Here is a 13,019-nt window from a genome sequence, read left to right on the forward strand (position 1 = left end):
TAGAGCCAAGGCTGGCCACGGGCAGGGAAGCCACGCTACTGCCCCATGAGCAGTTTGCATTGAAGGGTTTGGGGTTTTTTTGTATGAGCAGAGTCATGGTCATCAACCATAATTGCAACAATCAATGATGTATGGAAGAGGAAGAAAGGCCTCCAATGTATACATAACAGCAAGAGACAGAAAAAAACCCACAACCTACTGGACACTGCGGGCGATAACAGCAGCAGCAAACTTAGAGCTGAATTGCTAATAAACATAAAGCTTGTGGAACACTGGAATATGCTATTCATCTCATAGACACCATAAAAGTGTAAAACTGAGTGGTGTTTGTGGGGCAGAAGAGTAGATTTTGTTTACCAATAACAGGAACAGGCAAAAGGACACTATAAATCAACTCTAGAAATAGAAACTGAAGGAACGGCTTCCCTTTCCTACACATCGGATCTCAAGTCCTCGTAAATACTTGCTGAAAGGAAACCCTCCTCACCCTCCCCACCACCCCCTTCCCTCGCGGCACGTTTCACGTGGACATTTTACATCATCCCAACTAAATACAGAAGATTTTCACGCAGTTCTCCGCAAAAGTGGTAAACTGAGATACCGCACGTAACAAAACATGACTATTAAAACTATTAAAGACCGACTAGTCCCACAAACCCAGCCTAAGTCAGCTCTGTCCCCAGTGATCCGGCCCTGCCCCAGCTGCGGTTTCACCCCCCCAGTCTCCCAGCAGAGCGCGGGGACCCCCCGCCCGTATCTGCTGCGCTTCGCAGGACCCCCGGTGTGACCGGAACCACGCGCTGGGTTTCAGATGAGGTTTTACTACTGACGTGTATGTTCATAAGAACGCTCCCCTTCAAACACTTCGCTCACTGTGCGGCACTGCACTTTGTGTTACTCACTTTCATCCCACTCCTACCCCTAACGCTTTCTTTCCTTTTTGTTTTCCGGATTTTTCTCCATGTGAGCTCTATTAATTACGTTTTTCCAGTTACCTTCCCCAATACGCCTCAACTTTTAGAACGGTCATTAATTATATCCAAACAAGACAGCGTTCAGATCATCCCTAAGAAACTCTCCCACTGGTCTTCCTCCTGCCTAATATTTCCTCTTACCATTCTGCCCTTCACCATCCCACCTCGGGACCAGGTGAATCCACCGCAATTCCCCAGCGAGCCACAAGCCCTGCTCCAGCTGTCGCACCAAACGCCTTAATGATCTCCACAAAGAAACAAGATTTGCTGAATTTCTTTTAGTTAGAGTATCAGCTGCCAAAGAAAGAGCTCAGATTAGTCTGGCACAATTTAAACTACCGATTTTCATTTCATTTTTTATTGTTGTATCTTTCACTGTTCCCTACAGGGAGCAAATAAGGAGTAAGCTTCATTCCTCCCCACTTACACTTCCAGTATCTTTCAGAGAGCACAAGATAACTCCAGTGCCTCAGCATCAGACGCTGGTACTTCAAAAAGCACTAAAAATGAAGTAAAGTGGATGAGAGATGTCCATGTGCTGCATTCCCAGATTATTTGTACATAAGCCTGTGATTTTACACAACAGCATCACAACGCTTTTTTTAACCTAACCCACATTACTATTTCCGCAGCAGCAGGAACACTTGCTCCAACCATTCAATTTGCTTTTTCCAGCATCCAAAAATGTTACCACGCCTGATCTTTTGGCAGTTCCACTGCTTGCATAACTGTATCTAAGTCAGAATTTTGAAATTATCCTTTTTAAATAACAAAAAGAAGACACCACTTTTTCCCTCCAGGAGGGTTTACTGAAGAAGGGGGGCACTGCTTTCCTGTTACCACACCTGGGCAATTTAAAAGGCTTTGTAAAGACCCCAATTTTTTCATTACTTGTTTAAGTATTTGGGTCTTTCACACTGAACCTCCAACCGAAGGGCTTACAGGAGCTAAATGAAACATGTTAAAAGAAACATGAAGGTTTTATTTATTTTTACCAGTTGAGTCACTGACATGCATTTTCTGCTCTACCTCAGTTCAAAGATTCTCCACACGTGCGTGTTTGTGTCTAAGGATCTCTAAAAGGAAAAGGATTATCCTACGAACTGAAGGCTGTCTTTTCCCTTGGACGAGCTCTGTTACCCGGGATGTTTGATAACGAACTCCCCGGAGCTCCACTCAGGGCTTCACAATTTGTCTATTCTCTATCTCTCTATTTCAGAGACCTTTTTCCACGCGTCTTTCTTTTAATGCCTTTACTTCAGAGATTTAGAAGAAATCAAGAAAACCTTTGCAAGTTTGTCTTTCGTGACACCACTGCTGCTACGATGAAGCCCCGTGTGAAGGTCCAGTGGCGCTAGAGCAGATGCCGAAGGGGAACGCGGGAGCTACGCGCTCCCAAACCTCCAGCCTCACGTACAAACCTACAAACTCCCAAAGCTACAGCTTCATGTTTCCTGTGAAGCCACCGATGAGTATCAATGCTCCAGGCTTTACTCGTCACAACCCAAGCCCAGTCACTGGGGGGAAAGTGCGGGGAAACTGCCCAAACCAGCAGCTCAGCCAGCCCCCCCCGGCCCACCCACCGCCAATTCCCAACCACCCTCCCAAGCCCCAGGCTGGGCAGTTCTGGTTGATCCTAGTCTTTGGGCAACTCGTCCGTCCCCCTCCAAACAGCACAAAATATGGCAGAGAGAGACGCGGTTTCTAATTTCAGCTGTTTAAATCAACAGTATATTGATTTTTTTTAAAAAAAAAGTTAACTTTTAGCATTGCAGCACCCAGCAAGAGCTTCTGCATCCGCCACTCAGCTGCCGAAAATGCTCTCAAGGAACTGAATTTCTGAGTTAGGAACAGACATCTGAATTTTCAACCTACGTGACATTTCTGTGACAGTAATGCTGTTTGGCTGTATAGTGTGTTCGTTACAAACTGTTCTTCAGATATTTTTAACTAACTGTGCTTCGTTATAAATTCACCGAGTGAAAAGCTGGCACAAAAGGCTTTAAGTGAAGAATGTTTGGGTGCCCAGTTAGCCCAAATAGGTACATATTCCATACATATACATGTGCGACACACAGAGATCTCACTTTTCAAATTCAAACCCATTACAAATGTGTCAATTATACAGTTTTTCAGAAGTTTTTATATATCTATAGGAAAAGCTGTCTGCTCTAGAGGAGCCACACTGGTAAGCTGTCCTTAGGAAGGCAAGCCGGCCCTTTTCCCAGCACAGAGCCGGCAGATCCCCTTCCCAACCTCCTTCAAACAAAGGCTGAGGAGGGCTCCTGAGGTGTTTGGCCTCTCCCAGCCCTCTGGAAGACACCCATGGAGTTCCCAGTGTCCCGGGACTGGGAAGGGAGGCTGCCCCATAGCAGTGACTCTCCCACCTTGTTGCCCAAAGCACAAGCACCAACGCGAGACTCCTCTCCTTCGCCCTCACCCCAGCCAAAAAAAGCTTTTAGCTCCAGTGCTCTTACGGGCTACTCAGTCCGTGCAGCGAGTGAGACCGGGAAATGATCTTTCATGGAACACTGAAACAACAGAGAGTTAGGCCAAAGCAGGTGTCCAGGCAATCAAACGAGGCTCTGTAACCCACAGGACTCCTCTGCAAGCTTGAAAGTGGAATGGTACCACACAAAAAAAACCCCCAAAGAGACACAGACACCGCTGTAGACCAGCGGAATGAGTCACGACCTACAGGAGCCAGGTGAAGTGTCCTGGGAGGCCACAAGCGAGACAATACGCTGCTGTAACACTGTCCATGGGGTCTGAAAACGGTGCCTCTGGGAGCAGAGAGGTACGGCAACCTCTGAACACGCAGCTCCTTGCGCTACACAGTCACAGACTGGTTGGGGTTGGAAGGGACCTTTAAAGACCATCTACTCCAACCCCTGCCACGGGCAGCAACATCTTCCACTAGACCAGGTTGCTCAGAGCCCCGTCCAACCCAGCCTGGAATGTTTCCAGGGATGGGGCATCTGCAGCTTCTCTGGGCAACCTGGGCCAGTGTCCCTTTCCTCACCGGAAAGAATTTCTTCCTTCTGTCCAATCTAAACCTGCCCTCTTTCAGCTTAAAACCACTGCCCCATGTCCTGTCACTACAGGGGGGTTTCTGGGCTGCCAGCTCATGGCCGGCTTTCCCCACCCCAGCCCCCCCCAAGCCCTTCTCGCAGGGCTGCTCTCCATCCCTCCATCCCCAGCCTGGGCTGGCACCGGGGGCTGCCCCCACCCAGGGGCAGGACCCTGCACTGGGCCTGCTTGGACCCCATGGGGGTCACAGGGACCCACTTCTCCAGCCTGTCGGGGTCCCTCTGGATGCCATCCCTTCCCTTAAGGAATAAACTGCACCACTCAGCTTGGTGTTATCTGCAAACGTGGTGAGGGTGCACTCAATCGCACTATTGTTGATGAAGATATTAAATAGTACTGGTCCCAGTACAGACCCTTGAGGGACACCAGTCACTACAGGTTGCCACTTGGACACAGAGTCACTGACTGTAACTCTTTGGACGCGACCATCCAGCAAATTTCTTACCCAACAGTCCATCCATCAAACCCATCTCTCTCCAATTTAGCAGCCAGAATGTTGTGTGGGACCATATCAAAGGCCTTACAGAAGTCCAGGTAGTTGACATTTGTAGCTCTTCCCTTGTCCACTGATGCAGTCACTTCATTGTAGAAAGCTGCTAGATTAGTCAGGCATCATTTGCCCTTGGTGAAGCTATGCTGGCTGTCTCTAATCGCCTCCCTGTCTTCCACGTGTTTCAACATCCTCCAGGAGAATCTGCTCCATGATCTTACCAGACACGGAGGCGAGGGTGACTGGTCGGTAGTTCCCAGGGTCCTCCTTTTTACGTGGTGTTTCCCTTTTTCCAGTCACTGGGGACTTCACCTCACCACCACAACTTTTCAAATATGACAGAGAGTGGCTTGGCAACTGCATCAGCCAGTTCCCTCGGGACTCTGGGATGGAGCTTGCTGGGTCCCACAGACTTATGTATGTTGTTCCTCAGATGGCCTTGAATCTGATCTTCCCTTACAACGGGAGGGACATCCTTGAGGTTCAGGGGCTTGAGAGATGTGGGAAGAGTGATTACCATTGAAAACCGAGACAGAGAAATTGTTGAGTATCTTGAGTACCCCAGCCTTCTCCATGTCAGTTGTCACCAGTTTTCCTGTCTTATTTACTGGGAGGGGCAGCCGTGGATTTTCTTTAATCTTCCTTTTCTGGCCGAGGTACCTGTAGAAGCCCTTCTTACTGTTCTTCACATCCCTTGACAATTTATTGAGACTTTGCAGACTTGGATGGTCCAGAGGAACTTTCCACGCAAACACAACCATATATGACACCTGGATGCTTGCAGTTGACGGTGGGGGCAACGGCACGGCATTACCCATACCCAGGCAGCACCAACACGACAGAAAAGCGGAGCTCTTGAGAAACCACACTATCCCATTTGTGGAAGCAGCAGGACAGGAACACCTACGCACACGCCTGTGTGTAACACACGTGCTGATTTCAGTATGCGTATTTTTGCACGAAGCACATGCAGTCTTCTACAATACGCAATGTAACTACTGAAGAACATGAAAACATCCTGAAAATACAGGGCAAGACCAGGAAAAAGTTCCACATGATGAAAGGGACACCCCTACGAATGCTCCATTTTGAGTTGTATCACGAAACAAACTAGTATATCTATAATGTAATAAAAAATGTTCATGATTACTTAAAAAACCACTGATAGTCTAGAAAAGTAAGCGCCCCATTCTGCAATGATTAGCTAAATTGTTTTTTCTTTAATCTGCTTCACTGCAGGTAAGCCATCATAACTAACAAGGTACTTGTTCTCTACAAGCTCTGAAGAGCTTGAAGAGAAGCACTTGTAAGAAATGAGATCTCCCCATGAAGGACCTGAGCTGCTGTGAAACAGCATTAATCACCAAAGTGCAGTTCATCTAACGGGACCCACCACAGGAAACCGAAACCAGGGTAATCCACCTCCTGAAACGATGGTATCGCCCTGTGGAGCCCGGAATGAGCAAACCCTTTCTCTTGGCATTAGGATATAAATCCATCTTCTGTCTGTAACTCAAAAAGTGCACTTCACCTCCTTCCAAAATGCTGATAAGAAAAAACGCTTACTGAAAAAGAGGAAACGGGCTAAGAGAAACCAAAACCAGCTGGAGAGCTGCTGACTATTCTGAGCCTAATACACAGTAAATACAATTTCTTCTTGTGATACACAACTTACAAAGATTCTACACCGTTTCCTGCTTACGCTGTCTTTAAGACACCTATTTAAACTTCAGGAACTTCTAAATACTAAACTATTAAACACTAGAAGTCACTAATAAATAATAAACAATGCACGTTTAACTGTACAGCAGAAGTGACAGACGAAGAAACAGGAATATGAAAGAGTATCCTACTTTCTCCAGCAATTTGTGGCATTGCATACCCCAATAAAGAAAAAACCCAGGAAATTAAATCAAATCAGGAGCATCTTAGGCATCTGATGGCAAAAAGTAAAAATAACTGCAGATTTCCAGGACAAAAGACCACAAAGAAGCGGATGCCAACTGCCAACTTTAAACGTTTATACCCTCTAAATGTAAACTGCTTTCTGCGTTCATTCCTCCGTTCCTGCTGAGGAGGTCCCAATCCTCAGAATAGCAGGGCCTCAACGGCTTCTCGGTATACCCAAAAACCTACCAACAAGGGTATCACGACCATGTTCAACACCCAACGAGCCACCACAGCCAAGCCACCCAGCTCTGTACGGCAGCAAAGCGGAGGGAACCCTACAAAGGAGGGGGGCACACCTACCCGTCCCCCGCAGCTATTTCAGCATTTTCCCCAGGCTTCTGCAGTACCTTTTAGCACCTTGTGGAGCTCGAAAACTGAGACCAATTTAGCCAGGTGCACTTAGTTTGAGATGCACATCTGCAGAAAGGCTGAAGAATGTCTCTCTCCTCCAAAGAAAACACACTTTTATCTGCAACTTTGACTCTTGGCCTTGTTATGCCTTACTGATGCATTATCATCTCACGGATAGTTTCAGTTATCCACATACAAAACAATTAAGCAGCATTAAAGTCTGCTAAGAGGACTCAAAACTGATTAACCTTTGGGTAGGTCCCCACTCAAGGGAAGGCTTGCTCCACAGCTCTAGCAGATTGGAACAAGACCTGTTATTGACATTCCTGTTCAGAAAAGTAATATCGCCTTATCCATAGAGTTGTGTGGTTTCTCTTTCCTCTTTCCCTGATAATCCCTGACCTCCCACGCACCTGCCTGGCACAAGCGGTAGTTGACAAAACAGACAGGAACAGAACAATTGCTCTGTCAACATCAGATACTGAGTCTCTGTCACCATCAGGCCGTCCTACTCCTCTCGCTCTTCGACTGCAACTGCTGAACTATTTGACCTTCATCTCTAAGTGAAGAAGACTCGGGCTTCACGTCTCAAGCAAGGTCTGAGCGATGCTTTCCATGAAAGCCAGAAAAGTCAGGAGACAGAGACCGAACACCGAGTCACATCAGAAAGCGCTATGGAGAAACGTTTCTCTGAGGTTTATAACAGTCTGCTATACAAACGTATACCAACTCACCTATGGCCACGTACCAGATAGCACTGCCCTTCATTCAGCCTTCTCAGTATTTCGGGGCATTTATTCTATGTCCAGAGAAGCCTTAGAGTATACTACAACGAGACTCCAACATGCTGGGAGCTCCAGAGATACAAGAATAAGCAGCAAGGCCAAACGCAGGAGTGTCCGGAGCAGCAGCCTAACCCTGAGGGCTAAAGGGAGGAGAACACAGCCAGGAACTGGTTTGTGTAAGTATCTCTAATAGGAACAAAATCCTTCCAACTGTTACATTTCAACAAACTGCTTTTCCTTAGGTCTAGACGATGAAACAGCCTCTTCTGGCATTATTAGCAGTACAGCAGTTCTCATTTTGAACGAGTGTTCCATCCTGAAGTTCAGTAAGAGGGAAAGGTTTGTCAAATGAAGAACGCCCATTTTTTCCCACAAGTTGGCATTACGTAAAAGTTTGGGGTGGATTTCTGATTTAACTTTTGATACTGCTTCAAGAATGCGTCTTCAGTGCTGAAAGTACCTTCAAGCGCTGTCAGAGCTCCCCAAATATCCTCTTGCGAAGTGCTTCTTACCCTACTGTGAGGCTACCGCTACTCTGCCTCACCTTACCCTGGAAAGGGGGGCTTCGGTTCCCAGGCACACTGCACGCACTTGCGTCTTCTCCTGCCCTCCATCCAGGGCTGAAACGGCAAGGGAAGAGTTTATTAACTCGGGAGGCAAGAAGCCAAGGAAAACCCACATCTCCGCTTCCAACATCAGCTTCTGGCTGATGACGATCTCCCCTTCTGTATATGAAGAGGCTTTTATGATTTTCTTGACATACCGCAGCTTCTTTGGTCAGGATTTCTTTATTTCTTGGATCTTCTCAGAAAAAGCACAGCAGTGCCTCAGGAAAGGCCTCACGTAGTGCTGAGGTGCCTCATGCCCAGAGGGAGCGATGCTCCGTGTCAGCCCTCGGGAGAGCAGCCCCCGAGGCACGGGACAGCAAGGCAAGAGTGAGCCTCACCTTTTTAAACACATTGGGGCTTGCGATTGAGAGTGTTCTCTGACCTTAAACCATACCAAAGTTTCGAATGGTTTGGAAAAGTACTTTTTAAACCAGCTGTTTTGAGTTCACCGAGTATCATTCCTCCTCCCGCCCGTGCGGAGCTGTAAAATACAACTGCCTCGCGCTCACTTTCCCCGTACCATCTCAGGCGTGGAACAGAACGCAAACTGCTTGAGCAACACCCAACAATTAGAAAAAAATAATGATCTATTAAAAGCAGAAGGAGGGCGTAAAGCTGAAGTATAAAGGCAATGTTCATCACAAGGCCAGAGTGCAGTACACAAATAGTTTTCTGTCTACAGTGATCACATTGTGTACATTAAAATCATTGCTTTAAGTTAAAATTGTTTCACAAGTACAGGAGGATGGTACAAGTTAAGGAGTAAGATATGTTAAAAACTTCAAGCTGTATGCATAGATGAACTATGAGAAAGCTGCTCTGTCAGATGATTTTTAGGAACTATGAAATTGTGAATGTAGGGTTTTTTCTATATGTAAGAAGTTAGAGGTAAGTCTCAGGCTTTGTTTAAATCTGGTCTCTACAGTGAAATACTCAGTATCTTTACTTATTTAAAACTTATTTAAAAACAAAACGGTGCAAACAAAAACATGCATTTGGTAAAAGTGGTAACTTTTTCTTAAAGATGACAGATAAATTCCTTGGATAAACTCGAGGATAGAAACATAAGTGCTTTTTGCACCATAAATAACTAACTATCGTTCAAAATGAATTTGAATTTTCTCATTTTACTAACCATCTCCAACTGTTCAACTGTCATTCTTTCACCTAACCTCATACCACAAAAAGCTCGTTCCTGCCACGGTTCACTTATTCCCCCCATATTTAAGTTTCCAGTTTTGTAAAACTGGGGAAGTCCTGAGCCGCGCGAGGATGCTGGGGAGATTAACAGCTGCGAACAGCTTAAAATAAGCTTTCCATAACCGGGTATTTCTTCACCGAGCTGTTATCCCCCACCGCCAGCCTGCCTTTATTTGTAGCCGAGGCAGAGTTCATTTGAGACACTAAGAGGCTGCTTACAGCCCTGCAGATATTCAAAACAATCCCTGTCACACAGCTCCTCGAGTTTCACTTTCCTTCCTTAAACAACAAGTGAAAAAAAAAAAAAGAGCTAAATCAGAATATGAGAACATGAGGATAAACACAGCAGGGTCACGGTTCACATTCTTGCTGCTCGAGATAACTCTTGCTATTTTTCTTTTAAAGCTGTTTCTAGCTCTTAGATCTGGGGGAAAAAATTAAGTGTACTCGTTATAACTGCTATAATGAGGTTTGTCCCGTCTGGAAGTTCTCCTCGGCAGGGGGAAGGCAGCAGGATGCCCGCACTACCCACAGCTGGCAGAGACCGGCCTGCGGGCATCAGCAGGGACATGCAGACCAGGGAACGGGGACGGAGCTGGCAGGGGCCACCCACAATTCCATCCCCCGATGGGCCAGACACGCCGGTCATTCCCTTTGCAAGGGACTGGAGGCCTTCGATTTCCCAAGTGCTTTAATCAGCAATTACTGGTACGGACCTGTAACACAATAAATAACATAATAGCTAATACTGACCTGACTCTTCCCAATTGTCTCCAAAGTACATCAAATAACCACTGTTGTTCACACTTAGCACTTGATTCAGGTGTTTTATAGATGTAAAATAAAAGACACAAGTTGCTTATTTTCAAGCCGTTAACTCAATCCCAGCGGCACAACTTGCACCCAGTTGCAGGTAATTTTATCTGGGCAACCAGTTTACCCAACAGCTTCCTTACGATCGTGTTGTGATTTACACCCAAAACAACCCAGGTGCATCTTCAGTCTTAATGCACAAGACCTTCTCGCTCTCTGCAGCTCCCTGAAAGGAGGGGGTAGCCGGGGGGGGTCGGGCTCTTCTCCCAAGGAACAGGCGGTGGGACAAGAGGAAACGGCCTCAGGTTGTGCCAGGGGAGGTTTAGGATGGATATTGGGAAAGATGTTTACACTGAAAGGGTTATTAAGGCTTGAACAGGCTGCCCAGGGAAGGGGTGGAGGCACCATCTCTGGAGGGATTTAGGAGCCGGGCAGACGCGGTGCTGAGGGACACGGGTCACTGCTGGTTTTTGTCAGAGTCAGGCTGATGGTTGGACTCGACGATCTGAAAGGTCTCTTCCAACCTGGGCAGTTCTGTGATTCTATAAGTTGCACTTTTGCTGTCCTCTGCATCTTTAACCCTGTAACACCACAAAATACTAAAACGCCGTTGTTGGAAGGCAGTTACGGCGCCAGAGGAGGGCCTGGGAGCCCGGCCGGGCAGGAGCACGCGTCTCTGCCAGCCCCATCGTGGGGAGGGACAGCCCTACAGCCTCCCACGGGCTCTGCTCTCCTGTGACGAGAGATCCACCTTCCATCTCAAAGTAAGACACACAATTTAGTCCCCTGATTTGTTAGATTACTTCTGTTCTTGCTTGGAGCTGCAAAAATAAGACTTTTAGAAAGCTAGGTGTGCTCTGTCAGGCCGGAGCAACGAGCCGCTTCACTGAAGGTTGCCGCCAGCAGGCAGCTCCAACAAATCACCCCACCAAAACAAAAAAAGGAAAAATTTCATATTACAATTCACAGCAAGAAACGTGTCAGGCTCAAAACGTTTTGTGCAGAAGATAGATTGATTCACATATGGTAATGAACAGCTTTTAAGGAAGGCAGGTGCCTTCCGGACATGCGGGGAGGAGTGACTATCCTTGCTCTCCGTAGTACAAAAAAAAGAGAAAAAAAGTGACTAAACGGATGGGGAAGAGGAGAAAAAAGACACAGACAAGTTCCAAAAGGTGCTCCTTGTTTGATATTTTCAAACGGTCAGTGGATTAATTGTTGCAGCTCTTTGTAAACTCACCTTCAAACCCAGTCTGTCGGAGCGGTGACCTGTACAGGCATCACAGGGAAAGACGTTTGCTGTCCCCAGCGCCCTCCGAGCCCCCCGGCACTGGGGACAAGGCATACACACACCCGTCTCGGAGAAGGCAGGGTGTCAGTCTTGGAATTCTGCATAGGAACCGGGAGATGAAATATTTCCTACGTTTTTTCCAAACAAGTTCCTGAGCTGCATCCCCAGCAGCGCGGGCAGGGGGGCGAGGGGGGGATTCTGCCCCTCTGCTCCGCTCGGGGAGACCCCCCTGCAGTGCTGCCTCCAGCGCTGGGGCCTCAGCACAGGAGAGACACGGAGCTGTTGGAGCGGGGCCAGAGGAGGCCCCGGAGATGCTGGGAGGGCTGGAGCCCCTCTGCTGTGGGGACAGGCTGAGAGAGCTGGGGGGGTTCAGCCTGGAGAAGAGAAGGCGCCGGGGAGACCTTCCAGCCCCTTCCAGTCCCTCAAGGGGCTCCAGGAAAGCTGGGGAGGGACTCTGGCTCAGGGAGGGGAGCCACGGGACGAGGGGGAAGGGTTTTCCACTGGAAGAGGGGAGATTGGGATGAGATCTTGGGAAGAAATCCTTTGCTGTGAGGGGGGTGAGCCCCTGGGCCAGGGTGCCCAGAGAAGCTGTGGCTGCCCCATCCCTGGAGGGGTTCAAGGCCAGGTTGGACGGGGCTTGGAGCAACCTGGGCTGGTGGGAGGTGTCCCTGCCCAGGGCAGGGGGTGGCACTGGGTGGCCTTTAAGGTCCCTTCCCACCCAACCCATTCTATGACTCTTAAGTTTAATATCACAGCCTTTCCATTCTGTTATTACAATTAATTAACTGTATGTATTCGAACTAAAGCACTGGGACATTCAGGTTTAATCCCGGTGAGGCCCAAGCACGTAGCTACCAAAGTACCTTTCTCCTGATGTCTGTCATATCTCGGGTCTCACTACTTCACCTTAGGTCAACAATAAACTAGAAATACCTTTTGGTTTTTCAGGCGGAAATCTCAAAGCCCTTCGAAGTTGCTCATATTCTTTCTGAACTGCAGTATCTCATTAAAGGGAAAACCATAAAGATTTAAGTAAACAAGTTTTCTCTAACTATATGCTGCCACTTTTGAAGATTAACTGCTTTAAGGGAAGCATTTCTAAATTTGATACACGTGGAATTAAACTGTCATTCAAACACCTGCTATTTGCCAACAATGCACTGCAGGAATTTTTTAATATTCAGAAGGTATGCAGAGCTTCAGTCAAGAAGCAGAGGAACACACAGAGCAATCCCTGGCTGCTCACAGATTCTGGGGGAGAGGTTTAAAAATCATTAAAAAAAAAAAATATTCATCTTACTATGTATGTTTCAAAGTAATGACTACTTTTTGCCTTATTCCCTATACAAGTAGAATGTCAAAAGTCTCCTTTCTCCTCCGTGGGGCCCATAATGACTGTTTCACCCCTTCTGTCTCACTTCATTCATTCTTCCACTTATCAGCGATTTCCACTCTGTGGCCTGGATT

The 13,019-nt window shown here is 47.2% G+C and overlaps 1 protein-coding gene across 6 annotated transcripts in view; it reads right to left on the reverse strand.

Moving 5' to 3' along the window:
* The window catches only part of PPP6R2 (protein phosphatase 6 regulatory subunit 2), a 105,563-nt gene that overhangs the window by 59,386 nt on the left and 33,158 nt on the right, over positions 1–13,019 (reverse strand). The gene's annotated exons all lie outside the window — the stretch shown is intronic.

This window comes from Larus michahellis, chromosome 1 (genome assembly GCF_964199755.1).
Source record: "Larus michahellis chromosome 1, bLarMic1.1, whole genome shotgun sequence".
Classification (NCBI taxonomy): domain Eukaryota; kingdom Metazoa; phylum Chordata; class Aves; order Charadriiformes; family Laridae; genus Larus; species Larus michahellis.